The 19,665-nt window shown below is 40.3% G+C and overlaps 1 protein-coding gene across 2 annotated transcripts in view; it reads right to left on the minus strand.

Annotated features, from left to right (window-relative positions):
• Positions 1–19,665, minus strand: part of FBXL17 (F-box and leucine rich repeat protein 17) — a 1,016,894-nt gene that overhangs the window by 679,455 nt on the left and 317,774 nt on the right. The gene's annotated exons all lie outside the window — the stretch shown is intronic.

The following is a 19,665-nucleotide window of genomic DNA, read 5'->3' on the forward strand; positions in this document are numbered from 1 at the left end:
TTAAACAGACCAAATAATCAGTGCTGAACAACATCTTAAAACCTTTTTTACAGGTTTATTCAATAAAATAGTTCCCTGAATTTACATATTAACCAATAGTCTCATTGGCACATATGAAGTCAAGCTGGGCACTGCAGCCGTACAGACTTTAAGATATGGTCATGTGAAAGAAGCTCATACAATAATGTAAACCTGATGGTAGATACATGCTGCCCAACCCATGCATGATCTCAGCCATATGTTTAGGCTGCCACGAGAAGTGGTGAGTTCTCCTTCAATGGAAGTCTTCAAACAGAGGCTGGACAGACATCTGACTGGGATGATTTAGCGAATCCTGCTTTGAGCAGGGGGTTGGACCAGATGGCCCAGGAGGTCCCTTCCAACTCTACGATTCTATGATTCTATGATTCTATGATTCAGGGAAGCGGAGGGGAGAGAAGACACCGGGGACCCACCTGGCAGCTTTTAAAGCACGTTTCTCTCTGAAGCACTGCAGTGATCATGCAGGCATTGTCTGATTTATGCTGTCCGTGTAATGGACACCATATAGCCGCTGTCGGGTTCCCCTTAATGTGGTTGTCCAATTTAAAAAAAAGTTTGCTTTGGGCTGTTTGTTGCAAAACAAAACAAAAACAAACCTTGCTTTATCTGGTGCACCAGTCTGTGTTTGACCATAGCAATTGTGTCATGTCAACGGTGCTGCAGCCAATCACTAAGCACAGCTATCCATCCACATAGACAGAGACACTGAGCTCTGTGATTGGCTGCAGCATTGTCAATGTGACCTAACTGCTTGAGAGCCCAGGGCTGTGGCAAAGTCAAAGTGCTGAACTTTGGGAAAGTAATTAAAGCTCGTCAGTTTGCCTGAGCCCTTAATCAATAAGTTTTTGAAAGAGGACATAAATACATTTTCATCACAGGTTGCTGTGTAGTGTATGGACTGGGCTCAAGCATGGAACACACAAACAAAACTCAAACTGCAATGGCAGAATTGTGGGGTAGTTTGTATCTTATTATTTATTTTTTTTTTCAGTACATTATATGGTAAAATGCAAGCGCTGTCGTTTAAAACTATGACTCATCCCGAAAAAAAGAAGTCCTCATATGGATATGTTAATGGAAAAGACCCAGCACCAGTTCCCACTAATCGACTATGAATTACAACTGCAGCCTTCTGAAAGCTAGAAAGATTAATGAAGGAGATAGCCTGGCTGTAAACAGATTTTCAAATATTAGGGCATCATTAATAGAATGGAGTCACATTTATATAAAAATAAAATAGTATTACACGAACAAATTATTCATGATTTAGATGTGTGTCGGTGACATTAATCCATTGATGAAGTATGTGCCTACAGGGATGATAGCGGCACATTAATGTGAGCTCAGCGCTCTGGTCTCGAGTGCCGGTGGCAGTGCCGGGTATTGAGGTGCGAGTTTCTCGGAAGTCTAACCCCGGCCATATGGTCACACGAATGAGACTTTAGACACAGTGATACAGGGGCTACATATTAAACAAGAATGCAGTTGGTAGAATTTCAATTAATATAAGCATAGAGTGGCATTCAAACATATATTTAATTGTTAACACGTCACCATTCATTATATTAGATCTATGATTATGTTACCTGGTCTTCAGGTTACAATGCGACACCTACATTTATGGGCAGTTATAACTTCCAATGATTATAGAACGACTCGTCTCATGTTTAGAACCAATAGCTGAAAAGTTAAGTGTTCCAAAAGCAAAAAAAAAAAAAAAAAAGAAAATCAGGGAAATGCATTCCATTATTAGATTTGTTCCCTTGAAATTAACTCTCTAATTGACCTGCTGGTGTACAGGTGATGTGCGGCACTTAAGGAACCAGATGCGCTGTCATAATTACTTGAAGACGGAAAAACACTGGGAATTGCATCTGTGTTACATTAATAAGGCACTGAATTTACTTCTCTGGATTCAGCAACACATTCACGTGTCCTTCTCTTTATTCACTACTCAAAACTGAAATTCTAACACCAAGAAGGATAAGTTCTGTAATTATGGAAATCACAAGATCGATAACCATGTTAATGATTTGCAAGTGATGAAAAAAAAGCAAAAAAATTTCAAACCATATTTTCAATATCAAGTATGAGCGACAGGCTGTTACGGCTGCGGATGCAGCCCAGCCAACGCCTCCACGTCGCTAGACCACGATGACGTGGGGCGTACGTCCCAGGTGGTAACGGAATGTGGACATACTGGACCACAGAGGGAGACCTGGACCTACCCAGACTAGGGAAGGGCAGCGAGCAGGGTCTGTGGCAGCTGAGCATGTGAACAAGATGGAGATATGCAAGACTAGACGAAACCGCACAACTTCAGGTATGAAGAAACAAAGTTTACTTCAACAAAGACTCAGTACATAAACGGAACATAACAGTGCCAGGCTCCCAATTCCACACATCAAGGAAGGGTACACATCACAGATTAACAGATGAAGGCAGGAGGACATCACGAGTTGATGCAGTCCAGGGTCATCTGGCAAGGGCATACTAGGAGGACCTCTCTCTCGGGCCTCAGGGTTAGCACAGGCACAGCTGGAGAATATCAAACACCATCCTAGGACAGACATCATCACAGGGTGGACCCAAGGAAACTGGCAGAACATCGGGACACAGGCAGGACACGGACAGCACAGGATTAGGAACACCGGCGTGGCAACTCAGGTCATCGGCTGGTCAGATCCAGGCAAACTCGTCACCGGGGAACAAGGCTGGAGACTCCTCAGGAACACAAAAGAGGAGCCCATCCAGGAACACAGGTGGGACCGACTCAGGAACACAGATTGGACAACCAGGACCACCGACCAGACTTCTGGACACAGACTGGACATCGGGACACAGGCTGGACATTGGGACACAGGCTGGACATCGGGACACAGGCTGGACATCGGGACACAGGCTGGACACTGACTGCATAGATCCAGGAATACCGGCATGGCAGCACAGGTCATCGTCTGGTCAGATCCAAGCAGAGCCGTCACCGAGAAACAAGGCTGGAAACTCCCCAGGAACAAGGAAGAGGAGTCCATCCAGGAACACAGGAGGGACCAATTCTGGAACACAGGCTGGACCACCAGGACAACGGACCGGGCATCTGGACACAGGCAAGACACCAAAGACATTGGCAGGACATAAGGAAGCGGTCGTCATGTTCCGTGTCATGTTCCGGACATGAGACATGACCTTCTGGCACAAGTCAGCAGTCGTCAGGCTCCAGGCAGTGGTCGTTAGGCTCTGGACATGGAACCTAGGAAGTAACTCAAGCGCGATGGTTCAAGCAGATTGAAGAAGGATCAACTTTATTCTCATTTGCACAAGGAAAGACTAGAAGCAATGGGATGAAACTGAATGGTAGGAGACACAGATTAGATATTAGAAAAAACTTTTTGACAGAGTGATCAATGAGTGGAACAGGCTGTCACGAGAAGTGGTGAGTTCTCCTTCAATGGAAGTCTTCAAACAGAGGCTGGACAGACATCTGACTGGGATGATTTAGCGAATCCTGCTTTGAGCAGGGGGTTGGACCAGATGGCCCAGGAGGTCCCTTCCAACTCTACGATTCTATGATTCTATGATTAAGCATCACCGGATTGGACCGGAGCCAGATGGAGCTAGCACTGCATAACAAGCTGAGCACAGCGTAGTAGACGCTCAGCAAAAACACAGGACTCCATCTTCAAAGACGAACCCAGGTTTGTTCACAGGACACCTGTTGCAGGGAACTCACAGTCACTGGTACAATGATCCAGACACAGAAGGACTTAAGGAACATTTTACAGTAGCAATCAAGACAAAGACTTTGGTACCAACACATAGACAGGACAGGTCCAGGGACAAAAGACATCAGCTTTCCTAGAACTGATCGCAGGCAGAACCGGAGCTTAACACCAAACACACATGGCAAGGTTCAGGAACTTAATGTGAAGCTCTGGCAATGCCCAACAGGAAAGAGGAACTTTATATAGGAGCTGCCCTTCAGCAATAGGCTGGAGACAGCAATTCAAGTGCACACACTAACCCTAACAAAAGCAGGAAAGGTGTGGCCACGCGCACCCTAAGCAGAGACAGAAACCATTACAGCACAGGAACTGAGGCTTAAGGCACATGGCAGCAGCTGCAAGCCTGGACACACGTGGAAAGTCATGCACCAGCTGTTGAGGACCTTGCAACCTGCGGATAGCTTCCACAGCAGCAGCCAGGGACCGCACATGCAGAGGGTCATGCAGCAGAGCAAAGACTGCACAACAAACGCACGGCTACGCAGCAGAGCCGGGAACTGAGCAGCATCCATACAGGTAACAGGCAACAGTATCCCAGTTAGTTAGGGGGAAAGGAGCAAAGGGTTATAGCAGAGACATACAGAGTAATTCCGGGGAAACAAGGTACAAACACACCGGTGATACACAGGCGCAGAAATACACGCACTTATAAGCTTTTACACGCTATCAATGTGGCTATTAATAGTTGTCTGAAGAATGATCTGCCACACTGAATGCAATTTGACACACAAATCCTCAAGATCCACTGCTGGCAGCCACCTTTGTAATAGCTGATCAATCACGTCCCAGATGTGATCTATGGTAGATAACCCTGGAGATGCCGCAGGTCATGGTAACAAATTTAGACCACGCAAGCAAGTCACAGTAGCACAAGCAACATACGGCTTGACGTTCTCGTTTAAAGAATAGCTACTGAAAACCTTTGGAGAATTAGCAGTACCACTAAATCCACAACCATATAAATGTAATGGCAAGCAGTTTGTGTACTTGGAATAAAGACTAGAGGGGTTCAGATACAGTACATTATGCCATCCTAAACTATAATTCTCCCATAAAAGCTTCTTCATGGTGTTGCCCACATTGTCTCCAAAATCATCTCCGGCTATCATTACATCCAAGACTTATTTACTTTAGAGGAGACCCCCATTTCAGCTTCTACTGCAGTCTAGGTGTGCACCATGATAGCCTTTGGGAGCAGTGGCATTAAGTAATATTTTTTCATAAAGGAAGGTCACAAGGTCAGTCTCCCTGAATTACAGGTGTGGGGTGGCATAATGTATATCTGGACCGCTCTAGTCTTCAAGTCCAGGTACAGCAACAGCTCAAAGTTAGATGGATTTAGTCTTGAAACCAGTAGTTCAGAGTTTTCTTAACGGTGTTCCAGGAGTTGCTTTTCAACTAAGTCTCAACAGGCCGCAGGTAGCTTGTCATATTGTGAGCAGCCTGAATGGCCTAAATGTGGTACCATAGCCTGCAGCACGTCCATACTTATCTCTCATCAAGCAAATCTAGCAAATCTGAGACATCATTGGTCAGCAATTACTAAGGGACTTGCTAACATTTGATCTTGATGATTTACAAGCCCAAGTGCATTCAGCATGGCAGAATATTACTCAGATAGTTAAAACCCTCATTTATAGCATGCCAAGATGTGCAAGTGCATGTGTTACTGCACATCTCACTCATACCGAATGAATGCTATGTTTTGAAAATGTTTTTTCAATTTTCTCATCACTTGTATATCAGTGACTTGTCTGTTGATCATGAGAATTCTTTAATTACACTATGTTTTCTACTTGGTGTTGCAATTTCAATGTTAAGTGTATCTAGTATAAAAGTCAATTGGGTCCCACACCAATGAAGATATAGATTAGAAAGTGAGAGGACATGAAGGATACGTATGAATGCATGGGGACAATAAAAGCTGTATTAAAGAAGTATTGGCATTTTATAAGACCAGTAGATAATTATTGGTGAGAGTACAACCACACAACATCCCCACACAACTAGAGAATGAAATTACAGGATGGGTAGGGCACCGCTATGTTCTTGCCATCAAATGTACAGAGAACGCAACGGTCATGCCTGTAATGTAATGTAGTGTAAATACATTAAAATAATTATTGATTACGGTCTTCCAGTTTACAGCATTGCTCCAGTCTTCTTCAGGATCACGGGAATTCAAGTCAGACTATCTGGATCACACAGGGGTTATATGTGGGCAGAAAGTCACTTTCACTATGCAAGTCTATATTCTCATTCTAAGGCAGTGATGTGTTAAACACCACTTAATTGTTATGTGCCATAAGATTACTTGGCCAAAAGTCATTAGTAGACCACAATTCACAGGCACTCGATGCTTGTAAAATTTCTTTCTGCACTATAGATAGCAATTAAACATTAAGTGCAAACTTGTCAAGTGATTACAGAAAATGTTCCATATTTTAGATTTTTGCTGGACACTAGTATGAAAATGAATTTGATTAAGAAAATCCACCTACAGATTTTGCATTGAAACCCTAATGCTCAAACTGGTTATCCAACACTAAACAATGGATAACCTATCCTTAAATCATGAATATGAGATTAGAGAAGTTTGACCCCAGAAAGGAGCAGAGCGCACATGACAGAAATGAATCACCCCCTCCCGTGCCATATATCCATCACACATCCTCCATCTCATAGGCACATTTTCCCTTTTAAAGGGATCTCTGGTCTGGAAGCCAGGGCAAACCCCTGAGCGATCTGATTCTGACCCCAGGCCTCTATTAAAGAGATCCCCGGTATGGAAGTTAGGACCGTTCCACTCAGCTCTGTGGTTCTGACCCCAGGGTCTCTTAAATGGATCATTGGTATGGAAGTTAAGGCAATTCCAATAAGCGCTCTGGTTCTGACCCCAGGCCACTCAAAGGGATCCCCGGTACGGAAATGAGGGCAAATCCACTCCGCACTTTGATAATGACCCCAGGCCTCTCTTAAAGGGATCTCCCAAACTTTTGGTCTGCACTGTGTATATATATATATATATATATATATATATATATATATATATATATATATATATATATATATATTATATACACATACACACACATATACACACACACAGTACAGACCAAAATTTTGGACACACCTTTTCATTCAAAGAGTTTTCTTTATTTTCATGACTATGGAAATTGTAGATTCACTCTGAAGGCATCAAAACTATGAATTAACACATGTGGAATTATATGTTCAAAGTAGCCAACTTTTGCTTTGATTACTGCTGTGCACACTCTTGGCATTCTCTTGATGGGCTTCAAGAGGTAGTCACCGGAAATGGTCTTCCAACAGTCTTGAAGGAGTTTGCAGAGATGCTTAGCACTTGTTGGCCCTTTTGCCTTCACTCAGCGGTCCAGCTCACCCCAAACCATCTCGATTGGGTTCAGGTCTGGTGACTGTGGAGGCCAGGTCATCTGGCGTAGCACCCCATCACTCTCCTTCTTGGTCAAATAGCCCTTACACAGCCTAGAGGTGTGTTTGGGGTCATTGTCCTGTTGAAAAATAAATGATGATCCAAATAAACACAAACCGGATGGAATATCATGCCGCTGCAAGATGCTGTGGTAGCCATGCTGGTTCAGTATGCCTTCAATCTTGAATAAATCCCCAACAGTGTCACCAGAAAAGCACCCCCATACCATCACACCTCCTCCTCCATGCTTCACGGTAGGAACCAGGCATGTAAAGTCCATTCGTTCACCTTTTCTGCGTCGCACAAAGACACACCTTCTTCCAAAAGGTAGGGGAGAAAACAAGGGGAACTGCTACCTTGGATCTAATCCTTATAAACAGGGAGGAAATGGTTGAGGAGGTAAAAGTGGCTGGAACCCTAGGAGGTAGCAACCATGCTATTTTAGAATTTTGGATAACTAGAGGCGGAAGACCTGTGAAGACTCAGACGTCAAGGTTAGATTTCAGAAAGGCAGATTTTAAGGGATTCAGAAAGAGAATTGGAGGGATCCAATGGCTGGATATCCTTAAAGACAAAAATGTCCAGGAAGGATGGGAAATCTTGAAAAATGAAATTCTCAAAGCACAGTTGTTAACAATTCCGAAAAGAGGGAAGAATAGGAAGCATTTAAGGAAACCAGGATGGGTGAACACAGAACTTAAGCACATGCTAAAAAGGAAGAAAAAAATGTTTATAAAATGGAAAGAGGGAGGCATATCTAAAGAAGAATATAATGCTGTCTGCAGAATCTGCAGGGCACAAATCAGATTAGCTAAAGCTGAAAATGAATTGAGGCTTGCAAGAGATGTCAAAAGCAATAATAAAGGATTTTGGGGATATGTCAAAAGTAAAAGAAAAGTCAAAGATGCTATAGGATTTTTACAGGATGAAAATGATGAAATGGTAAGACAGGATGTTGAGAAGGCTGAACTTTTAAATTCCTATTTTGCATCTGTTTTCTCTCAGAAAGGAAATGTAACACCAACTGTTATTCACTGTCCTATTAAGGGAATAGAAGAATCCAGGATATCTATAAACAGAAAGATAGTGAGGAAACACTTAGCTAACCTAAATGAATTCAAGTCTCCAGGTCCAGATGAATTACACCCCAGAGTACTGAAGGAGATAGCAGAAGAAATTTCTGAACCACTCTCCATAATCTTTGAAAATTCTTGGAGAACAGGAGAAGTGCCAGAAGACTGGAGAAGAGCAAATGTTGTTCCTATCTTCAAAAAGGGGAAGAAGGTGGACCCAGGCAACTATAGGCCGGTGAGTCTGACTTCTATACCAGGAAAGATCTTTGAACAAATTATTAAACAACATTTAAGTCAATACCTGGATAAGAATGAAGTGATCAAACAGAGTCAGCATGGGTTTGTAACTAATAAGTATATCTTGACTTCAGCAAAGCATTTGACAAAGTCTCTCATACAATCCTTATTGAAAAAATGACTAAGTATGGAATGGACAAGGCAACTGTTAGGTGGATTCATAGCTGGCTTAGTGATCGGACCCAAAGAGTGGTCGTAAATGGCTGCACATCCAGTTGGAAGAATGTCTCAAGTGGGGTACCACAGGGCTCTGTCCTGGGCCCTGTATTGTTCAACATCTTTATCAACGATTTAGATGAAGGAATTGAAGGTAAACTGATTAAATTTGCTGATGACACAAAGCTAGGAGGGATAGCTAATACTAGAGAAGAGAGAGAGAGGATTCAAAAAGATTTAAATAAACTGGAGAAGTGGGCAGTAACTAACAGAATGGTTTTTAACAGGGAGAAATGCAAAGTACTACATCTGGGCAATAAAAATGAAAAAAGCATATATAGAATGGGAGGAATAGGGCTAAGTGACAGCACATGTGAAAAAGACTTGGGTATACTAATAGATCACAGACTGAATATGAGTCAACAGTGTGATGCAGCAGCAAAAAAGGCAAATGCAGTTCTAGGATGTATTAACAGAAGCATACAGTCTAGATCACGTGAAGTCATTATTTCCCTCTACTCCTCTTTGGTCAGACCTCATCTGGAATATTGTGTCCAGTTTTGGGCACCACATTTTAAAAAAGACATCAACAAACTGGAGCAAGTTCAGAAAAGAGCGACCAGAATGGTGACCGGTCTGCAAACCCTGTCTTATGAGGAAAGGTTGCAGGATTTGGGAATGTTTAGTTTGCAAAAGAGAAGACTGAGAGGAGACTTAATTGCTGTCTACAAATATCTAAAGGGCTGTCACATTGTAGAAGGATCAACTTTATTCTCATTTGCACAAGGAAAGACTAGAAGCAATGGGATGAAACTGAATGGGAGGAGACACAGATTAGATATTAGAAAAAACTTTTTGACAGTTAGAGTGATCAATGAGTGGAACAGGCTGCCACGAGAAGTGGTGAGTTCTCCTTCAATGGAAGTCTTCAAACAGAGGCTGGACAGACATCTGACTGGGATGATTTAGCGAATCCTGCTTTGAGCAGGGGGTTGGACCAGATGGCCCAGGAGGTCCCTTCCAACTCTACGATTCTATGATTCTACGGTGGTTGGAACCAAAGATCTCAAATTTGGACTCATCAGACCAAAGCACGGATTTCCACTGGTCTAATGTCCATTCCTTCTGTTGCTTAGCCCAAACAAGTCTCTTCTGCTTGTTGACTGTCCTTAGCAGTGGTTTCCTAGCAGCTATTTTACAATGAAGGCCTGCTGCACCAAGTCTCCTCTTAACAGTTGTTGTAGAGATGTGTCTGCTGCTAGAACTCTGTGTGACATTGATATGGTCTCTAATCTGAGCTGCTGTTAACCTGCGATTTCTGAGGCTGGGGACTCGGATGATCGTATCCTCCGCAGCAGATGTGACTCTTGGTCTTCCTTTCCTGGGGCAGTCCTCATGTGAGTCAGTTTCTTTGTAGCGCTTGATGGTGTTTGACACTGCACTTGGGGACACTTTCAAAGTTTTCCCAATTTTTCGGACTGACTGACCTTCATTTCTTAAAGTAATGATGGCCACTCGTTTTTCTTTACTTAGCTGCTTTTTTCTTGCCATAATACAAATTCTAACAGTCTATTCAGTAGGACTATCAGCTGTGTATCCACCAGACTTCTGCACAACACAACTGATGGTCCCAACCCCATTCATAAGGCAAGAAATCCCACTTATTAAACCTGTCAGGGCACACCTGTGAAGTGAAAACCATTTCCGGTGACTACCTCAAGAGAATGTCAAGAGTGTGCAAAGCAGTAATCAAAGCAAAAGGTGGCTACTTTGAAGAACCTAGAATAAGACATATTTTCAGTTGTTTCACACTTTTTTGTTTATTAGATAATTCCACATGTGTTAATTCATAGTTTTGATGCCTTCAGAGTAAGTCTACAATTTTCATAGTCATGAAAATAAAGAAAACTTTTTTGAAAGAGGTGTGTCAAAACTTTTGGTCTGTACTGTATATATAAAACCATTTGATACACTGCCGATTTTGCAAGTTTTCCCACATTCCCACACAGAATGGAGAGGTCTGAAATTTTTACCGTAGGTGCACTTCAACTGTGAGACACAGAACCTTAAAAGAGTAAACCTGAAAATAAAACAGTACTTAATATTTTCTACAGAAACCTTTGCTCGCCATCACATACGTCAGATTATATATACAGTATATATATGTTTGGTTATACTGTGTTTGGGTTTGTTAGACCTTACATTGGTGGTTGCAGAATATATTCCAAGTATATTAAAGCTGAAAGAAAGGAAGTATTGGACATCTGCTTGGATTTAAGCAATTCTGAGAGCATGGCTATCCTGACATGCATTGCGATGCCACAGCATATTGAATGCTGTATTTCATTTGTGTAGCAATAAAGAATAAACCATGCGACTGTCAGAATGGAAATCCTCAGCACGCACTTCTGGCATTTAATGGTTTAATAGAATTAGAGACAGTGGATCGCTATGTTGTGAAGTTGCAATTTTGAAAATGAAGGACGACATGAAAACAAGCTGTACAGTCACCAAGCAGGAACATCTGTGAACAATAAGCAGAAAATGCCTTTTATAATCATGCCACTGACAATGGCAGGAAGCCTGCCCATACCGTTATTAATCTACATACGGTTACAGGCACACCTGGTGAGGTGGATTCTCAAAGCCGGAGGCCATCGTAACAGACTGAAGGCGATGGCACAGCGGTCAACAGTCGCAGGACAGTATGTGTAACAACAAAGGAGAGGAAAGCGGATATACAGCAGAGCCAGGAGTGTGGATATACACAGGAAATATAGATATACGCAGTCACTCAGTTCCTGCAAATTAATTCACATTCACCCAACTCGAACACCCCATGAAATGAACAATGTCCTATTGACTATAACAATGATGTTTCACCCCAGATACCCATTATTGAGCAGCCCGACTGATATCCCTGCATAAACCTAGGACTTTAGAAGCGATTATAATCCTTACATTTTAGAAAAACATAATGGTTGAATAAGAAAACGACAGGCCAAAGACAGGACTAGTGGTTCAGAATTGGTCAAATAACCGCACTTCAGTTTTTACATAAATCTCAGTATTCTGACACAGGTTTTTTTTTTTTTATAGTTATTATCATTATCTATATTACATTTTAAGTGACAAGTTACAAGCAAAATGGAAATATTGTAAATGTGGAGTGACTGGGGTTGTTTCACCAAAAAAAAATCCTGGAGTTTCATACTCCAGTCTTCAAAAAAAGTTTACTGGAGTACGACGTACGAAATTCATTAAGAAGCACACACCCTCTTAATTTGGCACATCATTTAGAAATCCGTCAGCTCTGAGCTGCGGCAGACTTATGCCATAATTTAAGCAACCTTCTGATCGGAACTATAAAAAAAAAAATCTGTAAAGTTGCCCGAATTTGCCCCACCACTTGACCTAAGCTTAACCAAGTGGGGTTTTTTCATTGTGGAGCTGCTGTAAAAACGACAAATGTTGCATTATTTTTAAAGTTATTTTTTAAATAAATTATTAAAGGAAAAAAATCCTCTTAAGTCCATTTGTGTAAGGAAAGATGATGATATATAGGAAATATATGGTGATCACTGGAGGTCTGACCGCTGAGACTCCCACTAGTTACTAGAATGGGAATCTCCAATGTCTGTGTGTAAAATAGTGGGGTGTAAGTTTGACCATTGCTATATTCATTGCAATGGGAATACCTGAGATAGCAGCCAGAAAGCACGTGATTATTAAGATGTGGTGTTCAGCATGTTTGATAAAAGAGAGGAATTGTCTGTAGATTGTCTTGCTATGTTGAGATTGTGAAAACAGCAAAAAAAAATTGTGAGTGCCATATTGCATTTCTGTCATGGCTTACTAGGGCGGCACGGTGGCTCAGTGGTTAGCACTGCAGCATTGCAGCGCTGGGGTACTGGGTTAAAATCCCACCAAGGACAGGAACGTCTCTCCGTGTTTGCGTGGGTTTCCTCCGGATACTCTGGTTTCCTCCCACATTCCAAAGACATACCGATAGGGAATTTCGATTGCGAGCCCCATCGGGGGACAGTGATGATAATGCCTGTAAAGCGCTGTGGAATTAATGGCGCTATATAAAGGGAGTAAAATCAATCAATAAATAAATGTTGAAAATGGCATCTGATCTGCAGGCAGGATGTTATAGAGTGGAGGGGCTGATAAGATCGATATTTTGTGGAAAAAGTTTCATTAACACCTTCATGACTTATGACTTATATTTACATCATATATCATGCCTCTGCCTTTGCAGGCTAAGCCCGCATATTTTCCCACACATGAAGGCTTAGATAATCAGACGTCATGAGTCTTTGACAGCAATGAGTGGAGCAGTGATCCGGCCATGGCTGTTAACCTGTTAAATCCCGCTATCAATCACGGAGAGCGGAATTTAACAAGCACGAGCAGGTGCACGCGTTATTCCACGATCCCATCGGCGTACGCTAGATGTTACCATTGTCATGGACCCCGTGCTTGTCATTATGTTCCTCCTCATAGGAGATCATGATTTCTGCTGTACATAGCAGTGGAAGATCGCAGCGTCAAGTCCCCTAACGGTACTATTAAATATAGTAAAAAGTTAACATTTTTATAACCGTGAAAAGAAAACAAACAAAAGGCATTTTATTAATTGAACGCCCTTCTGTGTATATGTATGCGAGTCTGGTGGGAGGTCCTATTAGTGACTGACAGACTTCTCTGTATGTTTGTGCATGCTAAGATAGCTGCCAATCACTGTTTAGGACTGCACTCTGGACTCAAATACATAAAACACCAGGGATTTCAATGAAAAGATACAAGATATACTAAATATTTTCCAATAAACCTATATGCTCTGCTCAGCTTCTCCTACATGCTATCCAAAGATCAATGTATATGTACTTTGTGATGGGTTCCCTTTAATTACATAATAATATTGACATTTCCTTATACAATTGTAACAAGTAGTCTGCTTGTTGATAGCTTCCAGATAGCAATACATATTTTTATTTCGATGTTCCATGTAAGTAAAAATAAAGTAAAGAAAACCAAATGCTGAATATTCAGTCAAATAAGCTCTAAACAGGAAAGTAGACTCTTGATTCTCCCCTAGGCAGACAATGTGAGCATCTTGCAAAACAAGTTATACATGGAAAAGTTACTTAAGCTAAATAAAAAAAAAAACTATAAAATGCTAAAGCGATGAAGAAATGGTAAAATACATTATTTAATGGGCTAATCTTTGCTGTTCTGAAAGCTAAGCATTTTGAATGATTGCTGAAGTTCTGTGTTTTAATAAATTACCTAAATGGATCTTCATGATAAATGTCAGTAGAAGGCTGTACTCGAGCTTAGCATTGCCTATAAAAATCGATTCAGAAATAAATATTTAATGGCGCTCTAATTTGTCTGGCACTAAGACATTACATTAACAAAAGTGTTCAAATCAAAGTGGAAATTAAAAGAGAAGTACTAGGATTTGGGTAATGCAAGCAAAACTCTACAAAACAACTTTTTTTCAGGCAAAAAGACATTTTAATAGACGTAACAATGTAATCTGCAAAGTGCAAGCGGGGAAAAATGTTTTATTAATATCAAATTAATTGGGCTTATTATAAGATCTATTTCATTTGTCATAGAAAAGACCGTATCAGTCTTTATTCGCCATCAGGAAGCATTTTCATGGTTTCTCATAGAAAGCAACTCTAAGTAATCAATTTCCAAAACATGATTATAATTAGATTTGGCGGACAGACGGTGAGCACGATTATATCCAAATGCAACAAGTTTATGCTATTTATAAAGGAAAAAAGAATGTGGAAATTGTAATTTCCAGCAAGAAATATGAAAAATAAGTTTTTGTGATTGGCAGGTTAAAATTATATTTTTTCTACATAAATTTAGATTAAGCACCTTTTTAAATGCCTCCAAAAAACATATGGTTTCTGTGTCTTCTCTAATCAGACGCCTACGCCACTTCAATAAGTAAACTATAGAAAAAGGTGCAATATTTAGAAAAGAGAATTCATAAAAGTTGAGAAAAGTTATATCAGTACTTTAGTTTTATGCAAGATAAATGTGCCATATGTGATAATGCATTAAAAGTTCATTGCATGTTTTAAATAATCTGTTTAATGTACCAAGAAGTAATGCGTTCACATAGTTTTGGTTTTTTTTGAAGCAGGAAAAAAAAATCTGTGAGTCTATCAAGAGGAATCCACTTTTACTGTGTTTGCTTTTGGTTTCCTCATATCAAATGGTTTGGAAAAGGGTTTTGGACATGCTTTTTTTGTCCAACACAGTGTTTTTGACATGTTGACTTAATGTCAAGTTTAGAGGGTTTCACTTTTTTCCATGGCCAAGTTGTTAAAGCCCGATCGGAAGAAAAACAGGGAGATTGTTCATAAATCAATTCAAATACTCTTTGAATAACCTCTTTGAGTGATGAGCGAACGTGCCTGGATAAGGTGTTATCCATGCTCGGGTGCTTACAAAGTATCTTGGGCAGGCTCGAAAAATATGTTCTAGTCCCCGCAGCTGCATGTCTCGTGGCTGTTCGACAGCCGCAACATATGCAGGGATTGCAAGCTTGTCAGGAAATACCTGCAGGTGTTGCAGCTGTCAAGCAGCCGCGAGGTTTCGAACATATTTTTTGAACCCATGATAACGTTTGCTCATCACTAATATCTCTATTTTAGATGTCAATTTTGTATAGAATTCGCTTCAGAAACACAGTGTGAACATACCCTATGGCTACATTACTACGATGAGTATTTGGCGAGTTTTTTATGCTGTGTATTTTTGATTAAAACGTAAGTAACTCATCTTATTTACCAAATGAAGAAATGGTGCAGAAAATCTGCAACATCAAAAACTCACCAAAAGCTTTTGTGGAAACGTAGCCTAAGACAACTTAAGGCTCTTTTCACACCCGGTCTACAAACACATCTTTAGAAGAGCAAAAACACATGTTTTACATGTATACAGTGGTGATGAAAGACGAAAACTAAACAAAAATCCTGGTGGATGTATTGTACAATCTTAAAACTAAGCAGATTGCTAGAGTTAAAAGTCTGCCACAGTAATATATTATTAATACGTGCTTATTTTTTATATCATTAGACAAAGGGTTTGTAGCACTGTGTCTTGATTAGACAAATAGAAATATGCAAGAATTTTTATAGTTTATTGGTCTGTGTTCAATAACTAATAACTCTCGTCCACAACGCACCAAGTCCTCTATGCGGGTGTCATCAATGAAGCCCAGCCTGTGGACTGAAGCTGTGGCAGGTTAAATTACCTTAAAGGGACTAATTAGTCAGGGGTAAAAAAAAAAAAAAAACTTAAAATATCAAAAATAAAAAAAAAATTAAATTACCCTCCTCTCAAAACGTAAAAAAACAAATGTACAGAATAAATAAATACTGAATTGGTATTGCTTTGTGCATAATTGCCCAAACAAGTAAACATAACAAAAATTTTATCTTATATGGTGAATGAAGCAGGAAAAAAAAAAAAAAAATATGAAAACGCCTAATTATTTTACACTATTCAGGGGAAAAAAAAATCCAACCATATACTGCAACTTAACAGAAACCATCCAATTAAAAAAATGGAGTTACAAGAGTTAAGCGAGCTTTGGCAAATCGGGAAACCAAATTTTACTTACTTTAAGATGTGAGGTGACACGTTCAGTTTTCCAGATGCAATGAACCGTGTTAATAAAAATGACTAGGACATCATAACGCTAATAAAGCGGCCACAATTTACAAAACTGATGGAAGACATTATTTTGTGAGTGCTAATAGTAAACAAATATCCACTTAATGGAGGAAATGATAAATGCAAGAAAACTCGTAACTGGACGAATCACTTGCATTACGTTTAAACTACACGTTTCTCGCATTTTATAGCCAATTATAGAAAAGCATCAACTATCTTAAACTAACACACCAACATGCCAACACTTTTAGCTTTGGATTAACTGCAAGAAACAGAATTTATAGACTATGAAACTGAACAACAGGATACAACAAGAAAAAAAACTAACAAAAACATCATTTAGAGAGGTTCTCCGAGCAATTTTTAGTAAAATCAGATTAAAGCTTTGTTACAGCACCATCATTTCTTCTGATTTTGATAGGATCATAAAATGGATTACAAGGTTTATTCTGGGAATAGACAAAAATAAATCAAGGACAGAAAATGTCATGATAAAAAAAATTTTGAAATACTTTTAATTTGCAATTCAACTTTGCTTAGTCTAGGGACTTCATATTATAGTAGTAAAATGGTCGCTATCTTGGGACAGTCGCTTGTGAATATGTGCAGTAGGAAGCTCCAATGTTGTGACGTAGAGATAATCTAACGCAGACACGGTTGGCATACCATCAAGCTTTTTCCAGGTTATGCCGGTGGACCTTCATAATACACATGCTCACAAGCACCTGTCCTAACAACGTATCATGGTCTTAGAGCAAACAGAAACTTCTTTATTAAAAAGAATGTGATTACCTGACCTGGAAAAATATCCACTCTAAAAATCATTTGTTTCTCCTTTATATAATAACCTACAAGCTACGCCAGGAGGAGGTTCTCAGGGAATCTTTATGCTTTCAGAATGGCACCATAACGCGGAGTAAAAAAGCTAAATTTTCTATTAACTTATCTTTGGTGGGCTCAGAGCGTCAACTGCCCCGTGTGTTTTGCGGTTGTTAGACACCCTGTTAGGTTGTCATGCCAACCTATTGGTGATCCGCAATCACGTGACGGGGCTCACCGATGGGCAGAATTCCGGCCCGATGGCCGGAAGAGAGCGTTAAATGTCACTCTCAGAGTTTGACAGCGGCATTTAACGGGTTAATAGCTATGAGTGGATCGCGATTCCACCAGCGGCTGCTCCGGACACTTGTCAGCTGTTCCAAACAGCTGACGTGCGGAAAAAAATGTGGGCTCAGGGCTGGAGCCCATATCAAAGGGGGAGACACGACATGCGCCGTACTTGCACAGTGTATGTCGTGAAGGGGTTAAGTTCCTTTAAGGGACTGTGACATCTGTGAAAACACTATTCACCTACAGATATAGGGCTAATCTGCAAGTGTGGCTACCGAGAGAAAATCAACTTCTTTCTTTCCAAGATGTGTTGGCTTTCAGTAATAAGGTGTGCAGAGAGAGGGTACAGTCACTGCCCACTGCACTTTCAGTGTCAGCTGTAAGCACATCCCCACACTTTGACTAACAGCGCATCTTAATGCTGCCACTCAAAATATACTGAGAAAATACAAAGATGCACTGTGGATTGTTTATAATGGTAAATCTAGAAAATTGCGACTGCACTACTGCCATAGAAACTCAAAATATACTGCGCAGTGACGATAGTGGTGCCTAAATCTGTAACATGCACACCCCTATGTTCTAAAGGCGGTGAATTCATTTTCTCCAGGTAGTCACACATTTCAGTAATGCGGCCAAGTACTCTTGTAATACTATTTACCTGTAGATTAACCCTATATCTGCAGGTAAGTTGCATTTTTCTGAAGTGACAGGTTTCTTTTAAAGAGGTCTATTCAAATTTTTTAATGTTGTAATAATGGGTGGAATAAAATGTTTTGGGGTTGTTTTTTGTTATATCGCCTCCCCGTACCAGAGATAATTTCAAATAATCAACGTATCTGGCACCTAATGAATTTAAAATTTTGTTTAAGTCTTTCTTTAAAAACAAGTGGGCCTTATCAGACAGTTCTCAATGTGGGCATGTACTTCTCCATGTATAATGCAGACCAATTATAACCAGCCAGGTGGTTGCGAGATGTAATAATACAGCTCTGATCTACTGCAAGACTAAAAAGTGCTTGGAGATTAGAGATCAGATGACGAACACTTTTTAGATAAGGTCACTGTGAGAGAAGGAGCAGCACTACTGAGTTTAGCTATGTCACATTACAAACCCTTTTATCAATTCTCCTCTCAAAGCACTCTCAGCTCTGCTATACTTACCTTCTCCCACACTGGCTGTCCAGAGATGAGTCAGTAATCACATTTAGTTCTGTGTTATCAACTTACACTTGCTCTGCAGTGAGATCAGAGTAGGATGTTATTACATCTAACATAGCAGTAGTCAAGAAAAATTAGTCAGGTGAGACATGTGAGAGATATAATGACAGCCCTGATCTCACTGCAGAGCGATTACAAGTTGCCTCAGCACAGCAGACATAAGTGTGATTACTGACACACGTAGTAATCAGGAAAGCTGATAGAAGGGTTTGTAATTTGACACAGCTAAACTCAGTTGCCCTACCCCTATATCCACATTGACTCATGCAGTATGCTACACAAGGAAATCAGCAGTGTCTCACTATTCTTCACAGAGACGTTTGCTCTGATATACTATGGGGTATTGAGTGTTGCTGCCTGCTTTTAATTAGTCAGCCTCATACAGGAATAAGTAGTACAGGCCTCAATGAAAACTGTTTCTTAACACCCATTTGGACTTTAAAGAAAAGTTGACTCACTAGGTGCAAAACACACTGATTGCTAGTATCTCAGCGATGGGACATTTTTATAGAAAAGTTTATATTCTGCTATGCAACCTGTATTTAATTGTTTGTCTAGGTACATATGAATAATTTGGTGAAATATCCGCTAAGTATTTACTGGAATTTTGATGTTTTTGACAAGAATAGCACTTTTCTTGTTATCAAAATCACAAGAAACACCTAAATATGACACAATGTCAATTTGAATAGCACATAAAAAGGAGTATTCCAGTTTTAAACATATTGGAGAGGTTTTAAAAGTCTTACGAAATATGACTATAAGGAGTTGTGCAGGATCCTCCCAAATATTACAAATTCAAGGTGAAATGTGGCTT

Source organism: Dendrobates tinctorius, unplaced genomic scaffold (assembly GCF_039654945.1).
Source record: "Dendrobates tinctorius isolate UK_male_01 unplaced genomic scaffold, ASM3965494v1 ptg000003l, whole genome shotgun sequence".
Taxonomy (NCBI): Eukaryota; Metazoa; Chordata; class Amphibia; order Anura; family Dendrobatidae; genus Dendrobates; species Dendrobates tinctorius.